The 25,719-nt window shown below is 44.3% G+C and overlaps 1 pseudogene; it reads right to left on the bottom strand.

Moving 5' to 3' along the window:
- Positions 1 to 9,772: 9,772 nt before the first annotated feature.
- Positions 9,773 to 25,058, bottom strand: LOC109754028 (uncharacterized; annotated as a pseudogene).
- Between the last annotated feature and the right edge of the window lie 661 nt (positions 25,059 to 25,719).

Raw genomic sequence — 25,719 nt, 5'->3', positions numbered from 1 at the left:
AGTAGGTGACTATAGACATGCAAGATAGGATCAAGAACTCACATATATTCATGAAAACATAATAGGTTCAGATCTGAAATCATGGCGCTCGGGCCCTAGTGACAAGCATTAAGCATAGCAAAGTCATAGCAACATCAATCTCAGAACATAGTGGATACAAGGGATCAAACCCTAACAAAACTAACTCGATTACATGATAAATCTCATCCAACCCATCACTGTCCAGCAAGCCTACGATGGAATTACTCACGCACGGTGGTGAGCATCATGAAATTGGTGATGGAGGATGGTTGATGATGACGATGGCGACGGATTCCCCTCTCCGGAGTCCCGAACGGACTCCAGATCAGCCCTCCCGAGGGGTTTTAGGGCTTGGCGGCGGCTCCGTATCGTAAAACGCGATGAATCCTTCTCTCTCATTTTTTTCTCCCCGAACACGAATATATGGAGTTGGAGTTGAAGTCGGTGGAGCTCCAGGGGGCCCACGAGGCAGGGGGGCACGTCCAGGGGGGCAGGCGCGCCCCCACCCTCGTGGACAGGTGGTGGGCCCCCTGGCCTTGATTCTTTGGCCAATATTTTTAATATTTTCCAAAAATAAGTTCCGTGGAGTTTTAGGTCATTCCGAGAACTTTTGTTTCTGCACATAAATAACACCATGGAAAGTCTGCTGAAAACAGCGTCAGTCCGGGTTAGTTCCATTCGAATCATGCAAGTTAGTTTAATAGGTTAGTCCCAAAAATAATATAAAAGTGCATAATAAAACCCATAAATATCCAAAACAGATAATATAATAGCATGGAACAATCAAAAATTATAGATACGTTGGAGACGTATCAACCGTCGATGTCTTCGGAGTCGTAATCAAGCGTGTCGGTTAAATCCTCGACTGTGGCTATGAAGTGGGCGGCGGGTGCGAAGCAAGATTCTCCATCATCAGCCCCTAGTTCGAACCGAACATAGTTTGGCTATGGGTCCCCTGCCAAGGACAGGTTCTTTAATGAGTTCAACACATTGCCCAAGGGCGAGTGTTGGAAGATGTCTGCGGCGCTGAACTCGAAGATCGATAAGCGATCAAGTTCGGCGTCCGCGGACTAACATGGTTCGGAACTTATAGCCAGAGACGAGTCTGGAGTTTCGGTGACACAGATATTGTGTGAGGTTAAGTCCATGTGCGGCTCCAACACCGGGGAATCTGTGGCCTCCGTGGTGGGGTTGAACCTCCAATCCTTGGATGGCGTAGTATGCTCCAGATCTAAGGCCAGAGCAGTTACAGGAGTTATCTCCTGAACGAGTTGGCCCGCAGCGCGAAGCCGCCGAACACGAAGATCTGTCCGGGGAGGAAGGTTTCTCCTTGGACTGCGTCATTGTTGATGATTGAAGGGGCCATTGAAACCTTTTTGGGTACGGCACAGTCGAACTCTCAATGAAAGCACCAATGTCGGTGTCAAAACCGGCGGATCTCGGGTAGGGGGTCCCGAACTGTGCGTCTAAGGTCGATAGTAACATGAGACAGGGGACACGATGTTTACCCAGGTTCGGGCCCTCTCTATGGAGGTAATACCCTAGTTCCTGCTTGATTGATCTTGATGAATATGAGTATTACAAGAGTTGATCTACCACAAGATCGTAATGGCTAAACCCTAAAAGCCTAGCCTGTATGACTACAGTAATGAATATCTCTTTCTCCGGACTAAGTCCTCCGGTTTATATAGACACCGGGAGGATCTAGGGTTAAACAAGGTAGGTTACAAAGAAGGGAATCTACGTATTTGGCGCCAAGCTTGCCTTCCACGCCAAGGAGAGTCCCATCCGGACACGGGTGCAGTCTTCGGCCGCTGTATCTTCACAGCCCATCAGTCCGGCCCATGGCTAAAAGGCCGGACGCCCGAGGACCCCTTAGTCCAGGACTCCCTCACCCCCTCCCCTATATATAAAGGAGTGGAGGAGGGGGGAGGGCCGGCCCTCTATGGCGCGCCTTGGAGGAGTCCTACTCCCACTGGGAGTAGGATTCCCCCGTTCCCTATTGGGGGAGAGAGGGAGGAACGAAAGGGGGGCGCCGCCCCCCTTCTTAGTCCAATTCGGACCAGAGGGGGAGGGGGCGCGCTGCCTGCCTGGCTGCCCCTCTCTCTCTCCACTAAAGCCCATTAGGGCCCATATACTCCCAGGGGTTCTCCGGTAACCCCCTCGGTACTCCGGTATATGCCCGAACTCACTCGGAACCATTCCGATGTCCAAACATAGTCATCCAATATATCGATCTTTATGTCTCGACCATTTCGAGACTCCTCGTCATGTCCGTGATCATATCCGGGACTCCGAACTACCTCCGATACATCAAAACACATAAACTCATAATACCAATCGTCACCGAACGTTAAGCGTGCGGACCCTACGGGTTCGAGAACTATGTAGACATGACCGAGACTCATCTCCGGTCAATAACCAACAGCGGAACCTGGATGCTCATATTGGTTCCTACATATTCTATGAAGATCTTCTATCGGTCAAACCGCATAACAACATACGTTGTTCCCTTTGTCATCGGTATGTTACTTGCCCGAGATTCGATCGTCGGTATCTCAATACCTAGTTCAATCTCGTTACTGGCAAGTCTCTTTACTCGTTGCGTAATACATCATCTCGTAACTAACTCATTAGTTACACTGGTTGCATGGCTTATAGTGATGTCCATTACCGAGAGGGTCCAGAGATACCTCTCCGACAATCGGAGTGACAAATCCTAATCTTGATCTATGCCAACTCAACAAACACCATCGGAGACACCAGTAGAGCATCTTTATAGTCACCCAGTTACGTTGTGACGTTTGATAACACACTAGTTGTTCCTCCAGTATTCAGGAGTTGCATAATCTCATAGCCATAGGAACATGTATAAGTTATGAAGAAAGCAATAGCAACAAACTAAACGATCATCGTGCTAAGCTAACAGATGGGTCAAGTCAATCACATCATTCTCTAATGATGTGATCTCGTTCATCAAATGACAACTTTTTGTCCATGGCTAGGAAACTTAACCATCTTTGATTATCGAGCTAGTCAAGTAGAGGCATACTAGTGACACTCTGTTTGTCTATATATTCACACATGCACTAAGTTTCTAGTTAATACAATTCTAGCATGAATAATAAAAATTTATCATGATATAAGAAAATATAAATGACAACTTTATTATTGCCTCTAGAGAATATTTCCTTCATCAGGGTCCACTCATCCGAGAAGTAAAGCACCCAGATTGGTTGACTAATCCAGTCACGCAATTAGTAAGAGCATCTCCAACATACGTGCGGTAGCGCGGGGCTAACATTTTTTGCTGCGCCGAAATAGCGTTTTAGCGTGCTGGGCAAGTGTTTTGCTTTACCAGAAGCGCTATAATATTGTGCACCGCAAGTAGCACCTCAGCAGGTGCGCTAAATTCATGTGCGCATGCCCAGCGCAAACAACATTTCCCACTCAAACATAGATCCAAGAAAATCAGACACACACAAAATAAATTAACAATAAATAGTTCGGTTATTATTACAACTCAAATAAATAGTTCATGAATAATACAACAAATAGTTCATCAACAATACAACAAACATACAAAATGAAACTAGTTTTGTTGCACATTCCATGACCACTACTCCTCGCTAGATCCTTTTGAAGCTCATCATGCATTTCAGCACGTCGAATGGCATGATAGGAGGCAACAAAGTGGGCCACCCTCACAGCCCTCATCTGCGCTCACACGGGATGTCCATTCAATTCATACTGAAAATAGTCTAAATCTCGCCCACGGTCATTCCCGATGATCATGTTATGCATGATCACACAAGCGTTCATGATATACCAAATGATCTTTTGATCCCAAAATCTAGCCGGTCCTCTCACAATAGCAAATTGGGCTTGCAAAATCCGAAAAGCTCTCTCCACATCTATCCTAGCCGCCGCTTGAGCATTGTGAAAATCAATATTTTTCTTATCTTGCGGTGCCTTCAATGGCTTCACAGATGTTTGCCACCTTGTGGAGATGCCATCCGCAAGATAGTAGCCATAGTTGTATGTATGACCATGTGCTACAAACTCCACCGGTGGAGTTTCGCCATTTGCAATTCTATTCATGAGTGCTGACCATTGAAGAACATTGATGTCATTGCAAGATCCAGGCATTCCGAAAAAAGCAGGCCAAATCAAAGTCTCATGATCGGCCACCACTTCAAGGATTATAGTGGAACCCTTTTTGTGGCCGTGGAATTGTCCGTGCCATGTCGCATGACAGTTCTTCCAACTTCAATGCATGCAATATATTGAGCCATGTATATTTAGCACATACACTATTCACTATAAAAGTCCATAATTTTGTTTATGCAGCTCACACCAAAGCGTATTTCGTCACAAAATTTAACAGGAATGCAGTATACATCTCTATGTTCCCGTGTATTGATTTTTTTTTAAAACGGCCTACATGTAGCTCTAGATACACAAATTCGCACTCATGAATGGCTTGCTTCGCTCACATGTTGGTTTTCTTGGAGCGCGTGGAGTGACAAGTTGGGCTTCGAGGCCCGCTTTGCTCACAAGTTGGGCTTCTCCCTGGTGCGTCGCCGCAAAGCTTCACCGGCTGATCACGCCGGGTATCTCTCGCACCAAGGAAAATGTTAATCAAAATTTTTTGGTGGTGGAGCAAGCAAAGAAAGCGTAAGCCCCACTGGGTCTCGTGGAAGGCAATGAGACAACCCAAATCCATGGGAGGTCTTGGTTTCAAGGATTTCGAGCTCTTAAATTTGGCAATGCTTGCCAGGCAGGCTTGGCGGCTTTTACAGAATCCAGAAACACTTTGTGCCCGTCTCCTGAAGAGTATTTACTATCCAGAAACACTTTGTGCCAGGCAGGAAGTCACCCCAGCCAGCTGGTATGACGTGCAGTTATTGATGGGAGGGACACACTAAAGCTTGGTTTGATTCGGCGCATAGGAAACTGTGCATCCACACGCATATGGGAAGACACATGGCTACCTCGGGATGAAAATGTGAGACCATACGGGTGTCGGATCCCCAATCCTCCCACGCTAGTCTCTGAGCTCATAGATCATACTAATGCTACATGGAATAAGGCACGAGTGGAGGAAATCTTCTTGGCGATGGATTCGCGTGTTATCCTCGGAATCCCAATCCGTACTCGAGCCATGCAGGACTTTTGGAGCTGGCAGTTTGAGAGGCATGGGTCCTTTACGTTAAAATCAGCTTATAATATGCATGTCGCCACTAGACAGCGACGGGAGGCGTGGCTGGAAGGTACACCAGGTTCTTCGAGCAGGAGAGCAGAAGCAAGATTAGAATGTTCCTGTGGAGGCTCTCTAAACACTCTTTGCCGATGGAAGATGTCCGAGCACATAGGCACATGACTGATACATCTTCTTGCGGTCTGTGCGGGTCTTTGGATTCATGGACACACTCTTTAATCAACTGCACAACATCACGAAGCACTTGGGCCCTCGTTGATGATGGCATGGCTCAGGTTTTGAGTTCTACATCCGAGCCCAGTGCGAAGCAATGGCTCTTTACACTTATGGAATCTTTATCACATGAGAAAATTGTTTTGCTCACTGTCACTCTCTGGGCGATTTGCACTGCCCGACCCAACGCTATCCACGAAGGCATTTTTCAGACTCCGCAAACTACCACCGTCTCCTTTGTCAAAAGATTCATCGATGAGCTGGGGACTATCAGTGAGAAGAAGCCAGTACAGCAGACTAGTGCAGGTCATGCACCTTCTCCCCAGCGACCTAAGGCACCACCACCAGGTTTCGTGAAAATTCACGTACATGTGGGTGTAATGAAAGGAAGAGGTGGTTCAGCCGCAGCTGTCTGTCGGGACAGCAATGGTCAATTTTTGGGCAGTTCAGCGCTGGTTATTGAAGGTATTGATGACCCTCCAATTCTTGAGGCTATTGCTTGCAGAGAGGGGATTGCTCTAGCTGTGGATCTCAACGTCCAGAATATTGTTTTTGTATGTGACTCCAAGCAAGTCGTTTCTGATATAAACAGAGGTAGCAAAGGAAGATATGGTGCTATAGTTAGTGAGATCATTCTCAATTCAGCTCATCTTCTGTGTAATTTTGTTTTCGAGGGTCGTGCTGTTAATTATGAAGGACACAGTCTAGCTAAATTTTCCTTACGCCGGGGTCTGGGACGCCACGTCTGGCTTGGCCAACCCCATGACCAAAACTGTATCCCACTATATGTGGATTTTGAGTAATAAATTGGCATTTTACCCCTAAAAAAATTTCTCGCACCAACCGGCGGCGCTCGTTGGCCTCGCCGTCGCTTGTGCCATGCTCCGCCTCTGAAGCTGCATCCTCGCCCACCTACTCTCGTCCCCCACCACGTCTCACAGCTACCCTCTCCATCGTCTCCTTTCCGCCGCCGCATGCCCCGTTTCCCCACGCACCTGATTCGTGGTTGAGGAGTACCTGGTCGACATGTGCGGCCTCACCCGAGCACAGGCGCTGAAGGCCTCCACGAAGCTCTCCCACCTTAGATCCCCCTCCAAGCCAGACGTCGTCCTCGCCTTCCTCGCTGGCCTCGGCCTCTCCACGGCCGACATCGCCGCCGCTGTTGCTAGGGACCCGCAACTCCTCTGCACCGGCGTGGAGAGGACCCTGTCCCCCATCGTAGACGGGCTCACCGGCCTCGGTCTGAGATCGCGCGCCTCGCCCCGCTCTGCACGAACCATTTCCGATGCAAATCCGTCATCTCCAAGGTGAACTACTACTTGCGCCTCTTCGGATCTTTCAAGAAATTCTTCCAAGCGTTCAAGCGTAGCAACAGTCTCCTCTCGCACAGCCTCGAGAGGGTGGTCAAGCCAAATGTGGCGTTACTGCAGGAGTGCCCGCTAGGTGCTTGCGATATTGGCAGGGTGTGCACCACTATGCCAAGGATGCTCACCGCCAGCATGGAACAAATACGGGCAGTGGCGGCGTTTACCGACGGTCTTTGTGTGCCCGTTGGCTCCGTGATGTTTAGGAAAATTCTGTTGTCTGTTGCATTGCTCAGCGAGGAGAAGATTGCCGCCAAAGTGAAGTACTTGAAGAGCACCTTCAGCTGGTCGGATGCTGAGGTGGGCATTGCTTTGTCCAAGGTTCTGTCTGCTGAGCAGGTCAAAGAACATGCTGCAGCGCAGATCCGAGTTCCTTCTCTCTGAGTTGAAGTTGGAGCCGGCCTACATTGCTCATCGACCGGCAATGCTCACTTACAGCCTGGAGGGCCGGCTCAGACCCCGCTACTATGTTGTGAAATTTATTAAGGAAAATGGATGGCTAGCGCATAGACATAGCTACTATACAGCACTGCTTTGGACTGAGAAGGTATTTATGGAGAAGTACATATGCCCTCACATGAAAGCTGCACCACACCTTGCTGAAGACTATGCTGCCGCCTGCCGAGGGGAAGTGCCGACAAGATTCAGATTTACATCACCCAAGAACGAGCTATAAAAATCGGTAAACTGTGTCGGTGCGAGTTTTCATTCTCCATAGTAAGCTGGTAATTCCTATTTCTGTGTACTTGGCCTAACTAGATGCTATTTTTCTGCCCTGTTAGATGCAGAAACTGATTGAACTGATGATTTGGTTCCTGATTTCTGATATCTTATCATTTAGTAGGGAATAAACCATGGATTGGCTATGAACTTGGTCATCCTGATGCCATGTTATTTAGCACACATATTGGAGCTCAGAAAGTGCGGAAATAGGCCCTTCTGCAATGCATTAATTTCTATGTCTTGGCTGACATTGCTTATCACTCGACACTCTATTATACACTGGCCGGCCGACTGGAATTTTGCTTCCGTGTTCTAAAGCTTCTTAAGGCAATTGTTTTTTTAATCCTTAGTGCACAACAAAGATTTTGCATGGCGCAAGATGGCAAGCTTTGTATCAGTGTTGTTGCCAAACTAGATGTTGGTCTCTGGTATATTATGTATCTCGCATGCTAGTTTGGTCACCGCTAACGCTTGATGCAGTAATTAGATTCACGAGTACTGGTATGTCCATGTCATCATAAAATTTCATTTGAATGGCAATTATGGACCTTTTCTTTTGTGGTGAACTGTTTTGGACATGTTGATGGCCACAATATGTTGATCAATCTGAGGATGCAGTTTTGACCCAGTTTGTTGGTTGCTTGTTCCACTTCTTCTGAGCTAAAAATCTTAGTTCTTTCTGGAGTATCTTTGTTTGAAGAGATTAAATGTTTTGAAAGGCATTCATGCTTTGCTAGTTTGAATACACATCTAACACGCTCCAGCTGGTTTGTATATCTGTCTTCATCCATTACTAGTAAGGATTCAGCACATTTACAACAATCCCAGCCTGTATCTTTCTCTTGTGTTTTTTCTTCTTGAATACGCACAAGCTAGCGTATCATTGCATTGATAGAAGGAGTGGGAAGAGGTATAAGGGTACCATCATATGGGAAGAGGTATAAGCTAGCGTACACAAGCTTGAAGCTAGAGCAGAACACGGGATGCTCAACCCGAAGGAAAACAAAGGGCTGACTCTTGGAAGAATATTAAACCCTTTGGCTGTTGCCCTAGCCCAAAGGTGTGCATCTTCCTGGATAGACTGTACCAGGGGTGAAACAGAGGGCTGCAGTGAGTTGAAGACACAACCGTTGCTGGACGATGATGGAGGAAATACCTCGGCAGCAAGAGGACGCCAACCAGTCTGCGAACGTCCACGTCTGGTCTGGGGCGTGGCGGTATACCAATACCAGGAGAGGATTTTGTGCCAAATGTGCCGCTAGAAGGGGCAGTCAGTGAGTAGATGTTGCATCTCCTCGGAAGCCTGATCACAGTGGATGGCCGCGTTGTGCCAGTCGTTTAGCAGTCCACAAGCATATATGTTGTGCGCACATATATGTTGTGTCACAACATGAATGGGAAAGAAAAACTCGACTGTTTCCCTCATAATTGGGTCAATTTGTTTAGGTTTTCGATCCACTTTTCCTTGTAAACTAGCTCATGGTTTTTGACCCAGTTTTTCTCATGACCTGGTTCAGTTTGTTTTGAACTGAGATCGATATTTAGATGCCCCCCCTCCCCCAAGCTGCCAAGCTTATTGGGAAAAATGGATAGCTTATCCTAGGGAAATTTATCCTGAAACGACGACGAGGGAGGTGTTTGATAAGATTTTTAGTAGAAAAAAAAGAAGCCCACCAATGTGATGATGAGACTACACGACTTGTTCCATCGCGATATCTACCATATGGAATAGTTTACTAGACATACGTTGTAGCTATTCAGAAGGAAAACTTCCTATGACTATCCAGAAAGATCAACGAAAAAAATAGCACGCTATTTCGTCGTTATAGCGCGGTTATAGCATATTCGGAAGGGAGACGTTACGTTTTGGCAAAATCGGCCGCTACGGCGCTAATTGCGTAATTAGCGCGCTACACACGCTATAACGTTGTAGCGTTACACGTTTTAACGTGCAGACCATGCAAAATTTAAACAACCACAGCCCAGCAGGCCCAGCAGGCCAAAACCAACCCACGACCACTACGTTTCTCACTCTTTCTATCTTGAAACTGTTTGAGACTTACAATTTTTATGTCCTAGATTTGGCCCTTATGCATATATTACTTGCTCCTAGCAAAAAATTTAGTTGCATAAATACTTTATTTCTAGATATATTTGAATTTTTTTGCAAACGCTATTTTGAAATATAGCACGCTATTAGCACGCTATAACTTTTGTAGCATTTGGAGAAGGGCCTCGTTATATTTTGTAGCGCGCTATTTTTTTCGTTGAGAAAGATACATAATAACCTCATCAATCACCAAATCTGAAGATACATGTAGCAATGAAGGTTGGAACATACTAGTGCTAGCAAACATCCTATCAGGAGACTAAATGAAATGTCATATGCATCACTTTACACATCAGGAATTATGTTCTATGGATATTGGGAGTAATTGGCCCGATTGGAAATAGAAACAAGAACCCATGTCCTGGTGTCTTCCTTGTAATTCTGAATACACCAGTCTAGCACAAATCATTCAGAATGTTTCTTGGGACAAGGCTACAATTTCATCAATGACTTTAGTTGGGAGGCGTGCTACCTAGCCCATTTTTGAATCTAGAGTAATATGTGGAGCTATAGCCAGAGAAGCCTTCTGATCTTTCAAAACCAGGATGATTATTCTTGGACCTTGGGCACGACATTCTATGCCACAAATGACCCGGAGCAGAACCGGTAGGTGGCCTCAAGTGTTGTGAACCTGCAATAACATAGTCAGTCTCAAGACATTCGCTAAACATCCAATGTTGTTGGTCAGGAGAAATACCGTTGTTGTATCCATGGTCTATTAAGGGCTTGAAATATTCTAGTGCAAAATTATGAGCACGATGGGTAATGAAGCCTTGACCTCTTGGACAAGGAGGAAGCTGATGAAAGATTTCTTGACATTCTGGTGCATGAGGATTGAGGAGGATGTCGAGGATGTAATCCTTGACCTGATAGTCCAAGAGGAGGATGCCGAGCATGGAAGTTGTGACCAAGTAGTCCAGGAGGAGGATACGGACAATATGAGCCGGCCTTGCTCTACTAGTACCAGAGGAGGACGCCGAAAATATATGCCATCATCTACTGGTGAACGAAGAGGATGAACATGGTATGATTGTTGATCTGAAAGAAGAGAAGGATGACATCCATGATCAGCAAGTACTAGAGGAGGACATCGAGAGAATAAGACTTCCATGCATGTGGACTAATAGATAATACAAGCTTACTGCATATCACTTCTTGTGATTCCACATGAGTGCCCCCGATTTCTTGTATTTTCGCAATACTTATCTCTCCCTTGCTTGTGTTTAGAATGTTTTAAATAGTGGGCTATGGAAAATAGCGACGGACCTCCAATTAAGCTATAGCGGGCTATTTGTGAAGGTGAACATTTAGCGGCACCCTGCTGAAAAGGCTATAGCGGACTATAGCTCCGCTATAGCCGGCTATTTAAAACTATGGTGTTTACTGGGGATTTTTGGTCCCGTACAACAAAACCGAATAATGAGTCTTGGTTTGTATCGATTGTTGACTCGCCTTTCCAGAAACCATATTTTGCCTTGTGTCCAGGACATACATAAATATATGAACCATCTTCTGTTGTTGCTAAACCAATTCTTTTGTTCAATTTTAACATCTTTGCAACCTGAATCGGTGTCATAAATAGCTTAAACATAATATTCTGAATGTCCATACCTTCTAAAGACAATAAATTAAAAATCAAGTGTCAATCTTACCTGCTTCATTCCCTCTAAGCTGTCTTTCAAAGACTCGACATTCAACAATAGGGAAATCACCTAATATGATATTGGTTGCAAGAAAATAAGTTCATGTTTATTTCTGTGATGTTTCAGTAACAATTAAAACTTAGGATGAAAGCAAACTAACGCTACAAAATACATATTTATCTAGGTATATCAAATACAATTTCAAACTCATTTTAGCACAAAAGTAAATAATCCTGAAAGGGGAGAATGTCAAATCATAAGAACAAGGATGAATGTTCTATAATGTAAGAAAGTGATCTTACCATTATTGACCGGTTTTGAGAGTGACAAAGATCCTTGAGGATTTTTTTAAAATACCCCCATTTCACTATTCCTTTGGTTTCTATGATTTTCAGACGGATAATATCTTGAATTTTTACCCCACCGCAAAGAGTACACATGGAAATAATCAGAAACAACATGATTCGAATGTCCACCATTCGAAACAACTAAATATTTGTTTCTCAATCTAAAATATTTGCTTCTCAATCTAAGAAACAAATATAATCCTACTTTATGATTACATTGGAAAAAATAAATATACTATGTACATCACATTATCATTAAATCTGGTCAATTCAAGACATGCATGTGTTGTCGTACAAAGACAAATCATATTAATTCTAACTTGAAAAAAGCAATCAATTTAGTTATGCTTCAGACCTTCAGTAAGAAAGTGATACAAATGTGTTCTTGTATGTACGCAAAGATATTGTTAGGTGGTAAAGGTCTTGCCAAATGAGGTCTTGCATGTAGGTCCAAGTCATGTGGTGTAGAGGTACTTCATCTGAGAGTGCAGAATTCAGCTCTACTGATGAAGTTCCTATACATAGTATACATATTCTTCGACAAAAAGAACATCCGTTAGATGAACTTCATCCTGGAAGCTCATTACTCTGACATGTCTGCCCGCAACACTTTGGTAGGCATTGCTCTTTTTGTTCGATAGATTGTATGTCTCTATGGAACCAATTTTAGTCTTTGGCTAAATGTGATTTTGGGAGATGTGATGCTGTTTGGTTTTGGTAGGACACATGGTCTGATCATACTATGCAGTCTAAATCCACCCAATTGCATTATTTTACTATTGATGAGGAGAACACCATTTAGAAGGCCTTAACCTATGAATCTATATATGATATGTTTCACCCCTATCATCCATGGCCTACTCCCAATGCAACAACCTTGTCATTATTCTCGATAAATTAAGCTACTTTGATGATGTTGCTCCTAGAAACTCTCTATGGGCTAGGTTCTTTTTTTACAGAAACAAAATTTACAAGACTATAACCAATCATGATCCTTCTCCCACCCCTATGTCATGGATATGGAAGCCATATTGTAAACATAAACATAGGCACTTTTCTGGCTTTTACTTGACACGATCTATAATAGAGATATTCTAAGGAAGGACTGCAACACGCTTACTTTTCGATGTGACTTTAGCCAAAACTTTTGGTGGATGTTGAACCAAGAGTGGAATTTTGGCATGCAACTCATGTATACGTTAGAAGAAAGTAAAACCATGAACCAAAACAAAGGCTTCTTTGGGACGGTTTCCTGTATGCTGGAGCTAATGGAATCACAATAGCATGATCATATTTGATGGTAACACACCTACCATTCATGAATGTTTTAGCATATTCAAAGAATACTTTGCTAATGATACATAGAGCAAAACCTTGCCTCAAAGAGGGAATGCAAGAGTGGTTAGATCCTTTATAAGGTAGCTCTGGCAACCCTCCCTCCATTGTACATTTTCCACCTAAATAATTTCTAGAAGCGTAGTAGGATCTTTCCCATTATTTCCCTCTAAAAAATGATACACCGGATATTTGAGCAGGAAAAGGAAAATAGACTTGAACAGAAGTCCACATATACATACGGAAATATACACTATTTGATGACCAGTCTAAAAAATCATTAATATATATGCAAACTCATGTTACATACAAAAAGAATAGAATCATATGTAGTGGAGATGTTGCAACAATGAAATGTTTCAATCCCGAAATAATTACCATGTTAATAACCTCTATATTTCATACAATAATAAGACAAAATACTCATTTTGTTGGAGTTTGACATGTTTTGACCTCATTGGCCTCTCACTATCAAATCCTTTTTGGACAATATACTAGTAGAAAAAGGGTCAAATGTGAGACACATTAGTCCCGGTTTGAATTTGAGCCGGCACTAATGTGACCATTAGTGCCGGTTCAAACGGCTAGGCGGGAGGAGATCTTTAGTACCGGTTCGGAGCGAACCTTTAGTACCGGTTTGTGACACGAACCTGTACTAAAGAAGCAGTGGCTAGATGTTGTCAGGCTGGGGCCCGGCAAGCCCCTTTAATACCGGTTCGTGCATGAACCGGTAGTAAAGAGGTTGTGGCAGGCTGTTTTTAGTCCCAGCTCGCTCCCCTAGCAGGATTTTTACCACTTTAAATATGTTACTTCTCAAACTATCACAAGCACTTGGTCTTCTTTGAACTCTATGTGTAGAATTTGTGGTCGCATTATGAGTCTTCACCGGTTTGTAAACCGTTGAGGACTCATGTTGACAATTCAGATTGTACACAAAAAGATCATTGATAATCAATGTATTTTTTATGTATATTTTTACATGTTTACGCCCTCACTCTCTCCACTCACTCATGTTGACAATTCAGATTGTCCAGATTTTTTTTGCGTTCCGTATGCAGCATTCAAAGCAACGTCATCAATTTTCATCACGTTCTGGCTGTTTTTCATTCATTTTCCGATTTGTTTAGAGAGCTAAATGCCCGTGAAATTGAAAATCACTACAAAATGAACTCTTAAAATGTTGAAATTTGGCATGGTATCATCATTTCACCCACATAGCATGTGCAAAAGAGTAGAGAGGGTTACGGCAAAAACTGAACGCACTTCGTGTACAAACTGGACAATCTCTTTCGGAGTATCAGGGTTTCAGACGAGAACTCGTCTGTTACACAGGCACTTCATTTTTTTAATGTTATTTAAACTCCAGACTTTTTTTGCGTTCGGTATGCAGCATTCAAAGCGACGTCATCAATTTTCAACCCGTTCTGACATCATTTGTCGTTTTTCATTCATTTACTGATTTGTTTAGAGAGCTAAATGGCCGTGAAATTGAAAATCACTACAAAATGAACTCTGAAAATGTTGAAACTTGGCATGGTATCATCATTTCACCCACATAGCATGTGCAAAAGAGTAAAGAGGGTTACGACAAAAATTGAATGCACTTCGTGTACAAACTGGACAATCTTTTTCGGAGTATCAGGGTTTCGGACGAGAACTCGTCGGTTACACGGGCACTTCATTTTTTCAACTAATTTAAACTCCAGACTTTTTTGCGTTCCGTATGCAGCATTCAAAGCGACGTCATCAATTTTCATCACGTTCTGACATCATTTGCTGTTTTTCATTCATTTACCGATTTGTTTAGAGAGCTGTATGACCGTGAAATTGAAAATCACAACAAAATGAACTCTGAAAATGTTGAAAATTGGCACTACAAAATTTAAACTATTCAAATTTGAAAACTACTAGAAATAACAGAAAGTTTGTAATTATTTGTACCTAAAGCAAAAATATTCACAAAGAAACTAAATACAGCAAAAAAAACTTTGTGCACCGCAGCGTGCACCTTTAGTACCTGTTTGTGGCTCCAACCGGTACTAAAGGGTGGACTTTAGTACCGGTTCGAGCCACGAACCGGTACTAAAGGTGGCCGTTTCCCGCCTCTTGGCCTGGCCAAAATTGGCCTTTAGTACCGGTTGGTGGCTCCAAACGGTACTAAAGGCCCCTTCTATATATAGCACTTACGAAAAATTCAGTTTCATCTCCCCACTTCTTCAACTGCTTCGCGCGACATCGCCGCCGCCGCCGCGCCGTCGCCCATCTCGCGCCCCTCGCCGCCCCGCCGCGCGCAGTCGCCCCCGCCGCCCGTCGTCGCCGTCTCGCGCCGCCGCCCCGGCCGTACGTTGCCGTCTTGCGCCGTCGCCCCGGCCCACCGCCCGCGGCCCGTCGCGCCGTCGCCTCCGGCCCGCCGCTCGTCACGCCGCCCCCGTCGCGTCGCCATCTCGCCGCCGCACGTACGCTGCCGCCCCTCGCTCTCGTACACGTACACACACACATACACACACACACACTGCACACACACACAGAGACACACACACACACACATTTTTTTTACTTATTTTCTGTTTTCTGTTGTTTAGATTAATGCATGTCAAATTGTTAATTAGATGATATAATTAGATGAATTACATAGATAAGAATGTTAGAATGTTAATGTTAGATGAATTAGGTATATTAGATTTAAACTAGATGAATTAATATAACTAGTTTATTTTTAGTAAATGCTTAGTTGAACTAGTTGAATTAATAGAACTAGTTTATTTTTAGTAAGAAAATTTAGGTATATGAGATTTGATGATCTAATTAACATATTACTATATAGAACTAGCTACTTTATTTTAGTAAGAAAATTAATAGAACTAGTTTATTTTTAGTAAATACTTAGTTGAATTAGTTGATTTAATAGAAGTAGTTGAATTAATAAAAGTAGTTGAATTAGTTGAATTAATAGAACTAGTAAGTGTTTAATGTTTCAGCTATATGAACATAGGAAATGTCGTTTGACGACGAAAAAGATTTCATTATGTGCGAATACTGTGAAGACCAGCGCGGCCTGTGCGACATAAATTTCCTTGTTGATGATAGGCGCTTCAACATCAAGCTAGATGAGACCTTCGAAGTGGATACAGTAAGTCACAACGACAAGTCTTTTTTCGTAATTAAGCATGAGTTATGCTTCATTTGCTTCAACTTATATTTTAAATTTTCACTATTCTACTAGCGCATCCCCTGCCATGCAAGAATTTTTGTCTTGGATAAGATAGGTTCCAGTGCTATGGAAACTATGGAGGTAAAGAGAGTTTACTTGAAGACCGAGCATGGTTATACTTTGAACGTCAAATTATACAATGCAGACACATACACCTATTTTGAATGCAAAACTTGGCAAGCACTATGCAAGGCTTATGCATTTGAGCCTGATATGGTTATCACCTTTGATATTCGTCCGGAAGATGATATTGAAGGTAATAGAGACATCTGGGTCGATGTGCAGACGCCTCTAGTTCTACCATTATGTGAGTCTCTCAACCATATTTATGTCTTCGATATTGTTTATTCAAAAATAGTTGACAACTAATTTCTATGGACAGCTTATTTCCATTCAAGCAAACATGTCCGGCGCTTAGTAGACAGGACCGTCCACTGTCCCGGGGCTGAACTAAACTACGAGGAGATAAGTCATTATGTTTGATGGCTTGAGGATCTTGATGTCGTCAAGACAAATTATTTTCCTGAATTTGAAAATCTTAGTACTCAAAACGTGTGACCAATAGTGATCGTTTTGAACTACGGTCACATCTATTTAGGAAAGATGGTAAGATTTTTATTATTTGTCCTCAGTGCATCTTTTGCATACGTTATTTTGCAAGCTAAACTTTCATTGCTAAGTATATTAATTACTATACGATGTTCTTCAACAGGGACTCCCGATGACAGTTGTGCCTGAGTGGATCGAAACTAAAGGTCGCATGTCAATGGTTAGCTTACGACCAAGATATCCTACATTGCACATGAGTGCATTCAGGATTTCTAAAAGCGAGGAATGCTTAATAGTGAAAGATTGGAGCAAAATTGTTAAGGATCGCAGAGAAGTAGTAGGGGGCAGCAAGCAGAACCGCAACCCATGATTAGGAGACATGTTCATCTGCATGCTCCTATATGATGAATCAGGAGAGCTATACATGTTCTATGCTATTTTACCTGAGAGAGAGCAGTAGGAGTGATTTAGCTAGTTCATGATCTTAGTACTTGTCCTCTCATGTTCGTGTTCTTCGTCCTGAACTTAATCTCAAAGAGTGATTTGCTTTTGTGGTGTTATGAACGCTTATAATATCATGACCATGTTGAACTCAATGATATCTTTGCTTCTCGTACATGTGAATGTTTCTTCTTTAAGCTAGTGTTGGTGGTGATTAGATAGCGGTAATGACTATGATGATTAAATAGTGGTAATGACGACTATGATGATTTTCAGCTAGCTAGTATACTGTTGTTGGTGATGATATGATGCAAGAGTTTTTATATTAATATGATGATGATGATGATATGAGTTATTATATCTTTTATGCAAGAAACCGCAGATTAGTTTCAACTGGATGGATCCTAGCAAAGTGATCAAGTATATATGCTATCCATATTACTTGATCACCTAAGTGATCAAGTATATATGTTAAATCATTAGGTGAAAGTACCGCAGATTAGTTTCGACTGGATGCATGTGGATCCTAGCTAAGTGATCAAGTATATGCCATATCCATATATATTACTTGATCACCTAAGTGATCAAGTCCTCACCTAATGATTTAACGACTCATTATAATGTAAAACAATCACTAAATTAAATTAAAAACACAAAATTAAAGGAAAAATAAAAAATAAAACCAAAACACCCCCAGATATTTAGTACCGGTTGGTGTTACCAACCAGTACTAATGTCCTACACGCACCTGGGCCTGCCTCGCACCACGTGGTGGCACGTTAGCGCCGGTTCGTGCCGAACCGGTACTAAAGGGGGGGGGGGCAACTTTAGTCCCCGCCCTTTAGTGCCGGTTACGGAACCGGCACTAAAGGCCATTAGGAACCGGGACTAAAGCCCGGTTCTGCACTAGTGATATGCCCCACTAATTAGTACCAATAGAAAATGTATGTGCTTTCCTTGTGCAATTATGATAAGTGATGCCTAAAGGACCAAGATCATCTCACGCCTTACACAACAACTTCAAGGCTTCAACACCTATTATGTAAGGAAATGGAGATTTGACTGGATTGAGTAGTAAACAGTTACATAACTTAGAAACACGGTGCAAACTTCTACCAATCAACATCCTAGTAAGGATATATGTTGGGTTGAGTGTATGTGTGGGGTGTTTGTATGGGTCTGGCCCAAGTCCCACCCTACTCATACATGTAGGTTATAGCTAGAGAGCAAGAGAGTGTTACCGATTTCCCCCCAAGAAACAACATGGTATGGTCCCTGTAAGAAAAATATGGCATGACACCCAGGTTACAACTAATTAAAGCCATTGCTTGTGGTGAGAGGAAAGTTGGTGCTCGTAGTCGTAGTTGTGGGTGAAGGGAGGTTCTGGTGCTAGTGGAACTTCTGGAGTGAGGGGAAAATTTCATGGGAGAAGCTGCAGCACATCCGTAGTCCTTAGCAGAGGAACTGGTCTAGAGTAGGGGGGAGAACCTTTGGTGGTGGTGGACTAGAGCAGAGAGAAGAGGTGCTTGTGGCCAGGAGTGCGGGGCAGCACAACAAATTGGTACTGAAGCTTTTGGTGTGCAACATGGGACCGGTCCCCTCCTTGTGGATCGTGCAAGAATTGTAGGTCGTGGGTGTTGGGGGTAGCAGCAAGAGGCGGATGTGTGGCTGGCTGGTTGCTCGAAATCAAAAGCTCATCCGAGATGACCGTCGATAGTGCGTGCAAGTAAAAGAACCTGTAGGTCTGCGGTGTTGGTCTGTGGTGGTGAAAGGAGAGATGGGTGATGTATGTACAGATACTATCCACTGGAGGTAGGGATGCTGGTGTAGTGAGTATTGTAGCAAAGAAGCAGAGAAGAGCTGTGTTGCCTGAATCTGTTTTTGGGCTGCTAATGTTGTTGTCTTATAGTGGATTGAAGGAGAAGTTTTTTGCTGGTTGCTGAAAGAAGGCAAATGAGAACTTCTTGTAGGAGGTGTGGCCGGTGTTTGTGGTAGAGCAGCGTGGTGGATTTAGGGCCTTGGTGTGCTAGTTGCATTGAACCTGGTTGTTAATTGTTCTTGCTCAAGTAAGCTGAAAAGAGAATATCTCATAGGGAAAAAGAGAGGAGACATAGTTCCTTGCTCTTTGTGCTTTCTAGTGAGACTGGACAATGGGGGAAATTCAAAAATTGAGAAGCCAATTCAAAAACCCTAAAAAAACTCATGGAATCTTCAGCCATAGCCCTATAATAGGGCGCAAAAAAGCAATTGGAGTAAAATTCGAGGCTCAAAAAAGTGAATTTTAGGGCACCAGAAAATGTTCATCTACAACAACAGCCTAAAATTGGTGCCCTAAAATACACTGGAGCTGTCGTTTTGTGAGTGTTCTATTTTAGGGAAGCTTTTGGAGAAGCGTTTGTGGCGCAAAGTGTTCTATTTTAGGGAAGCTTTTAGGTGTGGCCTAAGTGTTGTATATTTGCAGTATATGGCCGCTTGCGGCCGCCGTTGTAGGGTAAGGCTTCACCAGAAGTGTGGTATAAAGATTAGAGCCTCTACGCATACTATCGTGTGTGCTGCCTGGCCAGGAGGCTGTCAGAGGTGTTGAGGAGGCTGTATGCAGGAGGAATCGAGTAGGGTTTCACCGGAATCAACGATTCCATTGCGGTGGAGGTACTAGCCAGAGATGAAGGAGATAGACTGGGAAGCTTGCAAGCCTCACCTCATGGAAGGGGTCCACGGTGAGTATGGTGGAGACGTGCTACTGTAGTTCGACATCAGGGCGCCATCATCTCGCTCAGATTGCTCCCAGTGGTTGTGCCCTATCAAGAAGGAGGAGGTTATAGGCCGCCATCGCGTCTGTGGCACGGGCCTCTTGCCGAAGAGGTCAAGGTGGGCAAACCAACGACGAGGTGGATTGGTGGAGTTCATTGATGGTTTTTTAATTTCATGATCTGCTTTTGATCTGTCGTTGATGATTTTAAAATTCAACTAAAAGTTCACGATTGGCTTTTGATGCATCCTACATGTGCTTGAGTAAGCATGATGCAGTGTGTTTTATTCTGCAGATCTAATAGTTGATTAGGTTGCGTCTCACAGTGTTTGTTCTATCGCTAGAGGACAATGAAAAGAGAGGGAAGGGTGCCTAAAGAATGATGAGCCAGTCTTTCGTAGGTGGGGTTAATGGTGTTCGATTTACGAGTTAGGAATTCTCTCTTCAGAAACAAGGAAACAAAGCCATTCAGATGATACATGCTCCCAACATTAGTGAATTCATTGTGGACCAATTGGTAGAATGGATCATTGTAAGTGGCACAACATACAAGTTGATGCTTATAATTCAAACATTTTCTAAATGTCTCGATCCCTTTGTGCGTATATGACTAAAGGGCATATTGCTTCTTCAGCCTCATTTGAGTATATAAGGCGTGCATGCAATTTTAATAATACTCTCTTATTTGCTCTAATTTATTCGTTGTCTTTTGAGAGTGAATATTTTTTCACTCATACCCAAGACACAAATAGAAGGAAGCCACATCAATTGAGAAGCAACTACTGTGGCTAATAGTTCAACGTGCAATTTTTTTTGCTCAGTGCTCCATGATATTTAAGCTAGTATTTTAACAAATTGAAAGATGTTCCAAACATTCTTTTTCACTGGTGCGGTTCAATGAAGGTGAGCCAGGCGGTGGCCGAGATCATTGCCTTGGGATTGACCATCAAACATATTGGGGTGGACACCACGCTCACTATTAGTGAGGGTGAAAAGAAGGATAAGCAGTGACACGGGTAGGGCGCCATATTGAAGTAGAGGATGTAGGCCCGTGGGAGTCTTGAGCCATGCTTACTGGTCTAGGGGCATTTTTTTCTCCGGTTGCAACGCACATGAATGTTTGTTAGTAGAATTAAATCACATAAGCCTGGAGAATCAAGTAGTACACTGTCTAACTAAGGGTTAGGACTCAAGTAATATAATTTAGCTTGTAACAAGATGGTAATGATAGATACTTATCGCCCATTTGAGGGGGAGTGTTTTTTTTTTTGAGAAGTTGAGGGGGAGTGTTGGTTTGAGTCTATGTGTGGGGTTTGTGTACGAGTTTGGACCAAATTAAAGCTCCACGCTTATTTATCTAAGCTGTAGTAGAGATCAAGAGAGTGGTCCAGATGTACCCCCAAGAGACAACAAAATTTTAGTGTGAATAGTGTCATCTGAGTTACACCGTCATCCATGATATATATATTCTACTTTTACTATATGGTGGCGCTAATCTGCGCCCGAGCGCAAAATCCTTATTCTGCACTTCGACCGTATGGTGCACCCAATCAACTAGAAAACATGCGCCCATCCTCGTGCTCCTCTATACATTTGGTCGTAATAGCCTATGCGGCATGTAGTAAACAGTGTTAACTTCATTACTATAGATGCATGGTCATCTATTGATAGTAATAGCCCGTGTGACATGTAATAAAAAGTGTTAACTTCATTACTCAGGTGCATGGTCGTAAATTGATAGTAATCTCTCATGTAACATATAGTAAAACTTATTTATTTCTTTACTGTGAAAGCTTGTGCGAACTATCGGTCATAAAGTCCTATGTAACATGTAGTAAAAAGTAATAATCTTTTTCCTACATATGCAGGTGCTATTCAGTGCTCTGGTGTACGTGCGGACAGCCTAGCAAACCCATTGGCTAATTGTTTTATTCATTCTGTAATATGCTTGTTGTTCTGTAGTAAAAAAAATACTAAATTCGTTTACTACTTAATCCGGAATTAAACTTGATGGTAAGTGTGCTAGACACTTTTAAAACTTAACTCTGGGTTTAGGTTTGATCGTAATACACCTAGAGCATCTCCAGCCGCAGCCCCAACAGGCCCTCCACAGGCGTTTTTACCGCACCGGCGCCCAAAAATCAACCCAGTCGCGCCCCCAGGAACCCGTTTCTCGCCGGCTTGGGCCGAAATCGGCACCGGCGGCCCCAGGCCGAACCCGGCACGCTGGGGCACTCGGAGGCGCCGGGGCGAGGGGTTTTGGCGCGAATGCGCGGCGGGCCCGCCGAGTCAGCGGCACGCGCCTCGTCTTCCCCCCGAACGCCTCGGTTTCCCGCGGAGAATCAATGGCGGGCTGGCTGGCACGGCGACGCCTCCCCTTCCGCCACGCGTTCACACGGCCTGGGGCTATATAAACAGAGGCTTCCCTCGCCGCTGGCCACACCAGCCCGATTCCGCCGAGCCCAAACCAGCCACCGTCCCTCCCTTCCGTCGCCGAGCTCTGCCGCTCTCCCCTTCCCTCCCCTTCCCCTTCTTCCTTGCCCGAACGCTTCCCCGGCGACGCCGAGGCGGCAACGGCTTCGGCCGCCGCACGCTCCAGGAGTGCGAGTCGTGGCTTCTCTTCGAGGCGAACATCCCGCGGCCGCCGGACATGTGCGCCGGGCCGACGGGGTGGAAGCTCAGCAACAGCGGCGTCCCCATCCCCCCGGTGCCCGACGTCGACGCGCGCCCCGGCCTCTTCTCCGCCGAGGTCAACCGCATGCGGTCGTCCTTGTCGGAGGAGCAGCATGCCCTCCCCAGTACGCGACCGAAAACCACGCGGCGTGGGCGGGCTACTTCCAGCGGCGGCAGGCACAACGGCTGGCGTCCACGAACGGGGCGCCGGTGGTCGGTGGCCTAAAAAACAGCGATGGGCGACGCGTCTGGTGGGGCGTCCCCGGCTGCACCCTGCACGAGGTGATAGCACACCTCGAGGGCGACAACAACCTGCCACTGGCGTACCCTGCCGCGGCGGTCATGCCGGCCCCGGCCCCGCTGGAGCGCCAGACCGTAGGTGCCTAGGAGGTTCGCCGTCTCCTCCTCCTCCCACTTTTCCTCCTCCTCCCGCTCCTCCTCCCGCTCCTCCTTCCACTCCCCCGGCTCGTCGGCGCTCTTCGGCATCAAGGCAGAGCCCGCCGCGGAGACGTCGCTCGGCTGGCGCACCCGCAGCGCCGGCATCGTCATCAACAAGGGTGGCCGGCGTGCCTCCTCCTCAGCACCTCCGCGTTTCTCAAGCCGAAGACGGAGCCGGGGCTCGCCGCCGTCAAGCCGGAGCCAGGGCTCCGCGTCGTGAAGACGGAGCCCGGGCTCGGCGGCGATGTCAAGGAGGAGGCGCTCGACGACGAAGCAGCCCTTAAATGGGCGCGCGACGACTGGTTGCAGACGGAGAGGGAGCGCCAGTGCGCCGCCTTAGTGCGGTTCGAAGCTCGTCGCCGTGGCCGGGACGAGGGAGGCATCGTCGTCCTCGACGACAGCGACGATGACGACGACGCGCCGCCACCACCGGTCCGCCATGGAGACGCCGGGCAGGGGTCCAGCAGGGGCGGCCGCGCCATCAAGAAGGAGAAGGCCGCCGCCGACGACGAGGACGACGGCGATGTCGGCGACTTCGCCGCACTGATCAACTTCTTCGCCCCATAGATGCTTTTTTTCAATAATTTATGTAAAAGGCCGAACATGTTGAATATGAATGCCAAGTTTGCCGTATATTAGCCGATCTTTGCCGAATTCAGATTTTAAAAAAACGCGTCTGGGGCTACCCTGGGGCGAGCGGCCCGCTCGCCCCCGCGCCGATTTTAGCGCCGGCTCGCCCCCGGGGGCGCGTAAAATCGCCGCCTGGGGGCCAACGGCTGGAGATGCTCTTAGTTTCCAGTAGTAAAACTGATGGGTCTTTTTACCACCAGTTACTACAGGAGGTTGGTTTGCATGCGGGGTGGATCTGGTTGGCAGCTTCGTTGCCGTGGGACGGCCGGAGCGTAGAATAAATTATTTCCGGACAGGCATAGTTAACGTTTTCGACGGTGTAAAAGTTCTCTAAAATCCTGAAAAAAAGAACAAACACACCCAAAATATAACATGATCCAACCGAGTGATTGAAAAAATATTACTGGATGTGTCCTGGACAAAAAGAACAAATGTTTCAGTATATATTGATCCTGCAGTGAGCTGAAATGCTTGTTTTTCGCTGAGGACAAATAAATGTATATTTTCACAATCACACCTTTGGATCATCTTATTATATTAGTGTGAGGCTCCCCTAATTATTTCATATTTTAATAACTTATAAACCGTTAAATGTCTAGCAAGCCTTAACTAGTTCTATGGCAAGCTATGATAGACATAGTTTTACCTAAAACTATTTCAAGTAATTCAAAGCAACATGGAAAATGGGTTATCTAAGGAAAATGTGTCCTATGGAAAAAAAATCCCTATTTAAACATAGCATTAGTGGTTTTTGCATCGAGGAATTATGAGAAAACATTGATTAAGACCATTATATGACGTATCAAATGTTGCACAGGAACTAATTGTTCTAAAAATCATCATCAGTTTAATATGACTTGCAGCTAATAATGGGCCATCTACAAAGAAGAGTGGAACTAGAAGCCATGTAATAATAAATTCAAAAGGTTAATTTTGGTTGACACAAACATTATGTTCACTGTGGTTCAGATATTATATTATCTGTCAATATTGACATTTGTCCTAACTCATCAAAATACACAAACATTAGAGCAAAACAACAATTTGGTAAGCCAAGCCAACAATCATTTTTACATGGTTGTCTGTTATCAAAACAAAATCTACTACTTTTCTAAGACATGACAATGAAGACATTATACTAAATCAACGATAAGACTGATGTCAAAAAATATCACTTGAAAGCATAACCATGGTTCATATTTACGCTCTAAAAAAGGCGAGAACAGACACTTTAGTAGTGTTAAGCTGGTTCACACCATCCCATAGACTTGTACAAGCAAACGGAGATATGCAACCAATGACAGACTTCATAACATCACCTGAACAATAAGATGACAGTGCATTAAAAATATAATGTGTTGTTTTTAGTTCATGTAAATTATGCTACGTTATGTATATAATCCTCCTGCAATATTTTATTTTGCTGAGAAATGTATAGGCCATAGTTACCTACAGAACTTCCCCGAGAAGCATCTGCGAGCTGATGTTGTGTTCCAGGCTACATATTTTCTGATATTTTATTTTACTGCCAGAGATAGAAGCTAAAGGCGGAGAAGAATCTGTGCACGGGCCTCGTGTTCTACGATGAATTGTTTGTGGGAGTGAGCAGTGTGCATTCAGCCATAACAATAAATGATTGTGCCTTTCGAAAAAGCAACAAAAAATAGCGTGTTAAGAGAAATAGAGGTGGCCTCCTCCAGATGCTATACATGGTATAGCGTGCTATTTACAAATGGTGTTTCAAAGTACTGCCATATAGCCTAAAATTAAAGGATTTTAACAAGAATAAATGATATAGTTTAATAATAAAGTACTAAAAAAGCTTTAATGTGGCCTAACATCAACAATCCATGAGGCAACGACATAGAAAAAATATACAAATTTAGAATTAGGTGCCGCCGGGATCTCCATTGCTAAAGAATAACCTCTCATTGCGGGATATTGAAGTACTCCATCTAGCTAGCTATTTAACAAAGCGACGATCAATCAATCGAGTGCTAGGAGTTAAGATCGATAACTTGTAACATAATTGGGAACTAAGATCTAGCAAA

Source organism: Aegilops tauschii, chromosome 6, assembly GCF_002575655.3.
Source record: "Aegilops tauschii subsp. strangulata cultivar AL8/78 chromosome 6, Aet v6.0, whole genome shotgun sequence".
Classification (NCBI taxonomy): Eukaryota; Viridiplantae; Streptophyta; class Magnoliopsida; order Poales; family Poaceae; genus Aegilops; species Aegilops tauschii.
This window is presented reverse-complemented; position numbering and strand designations above follow the sequence as displayed.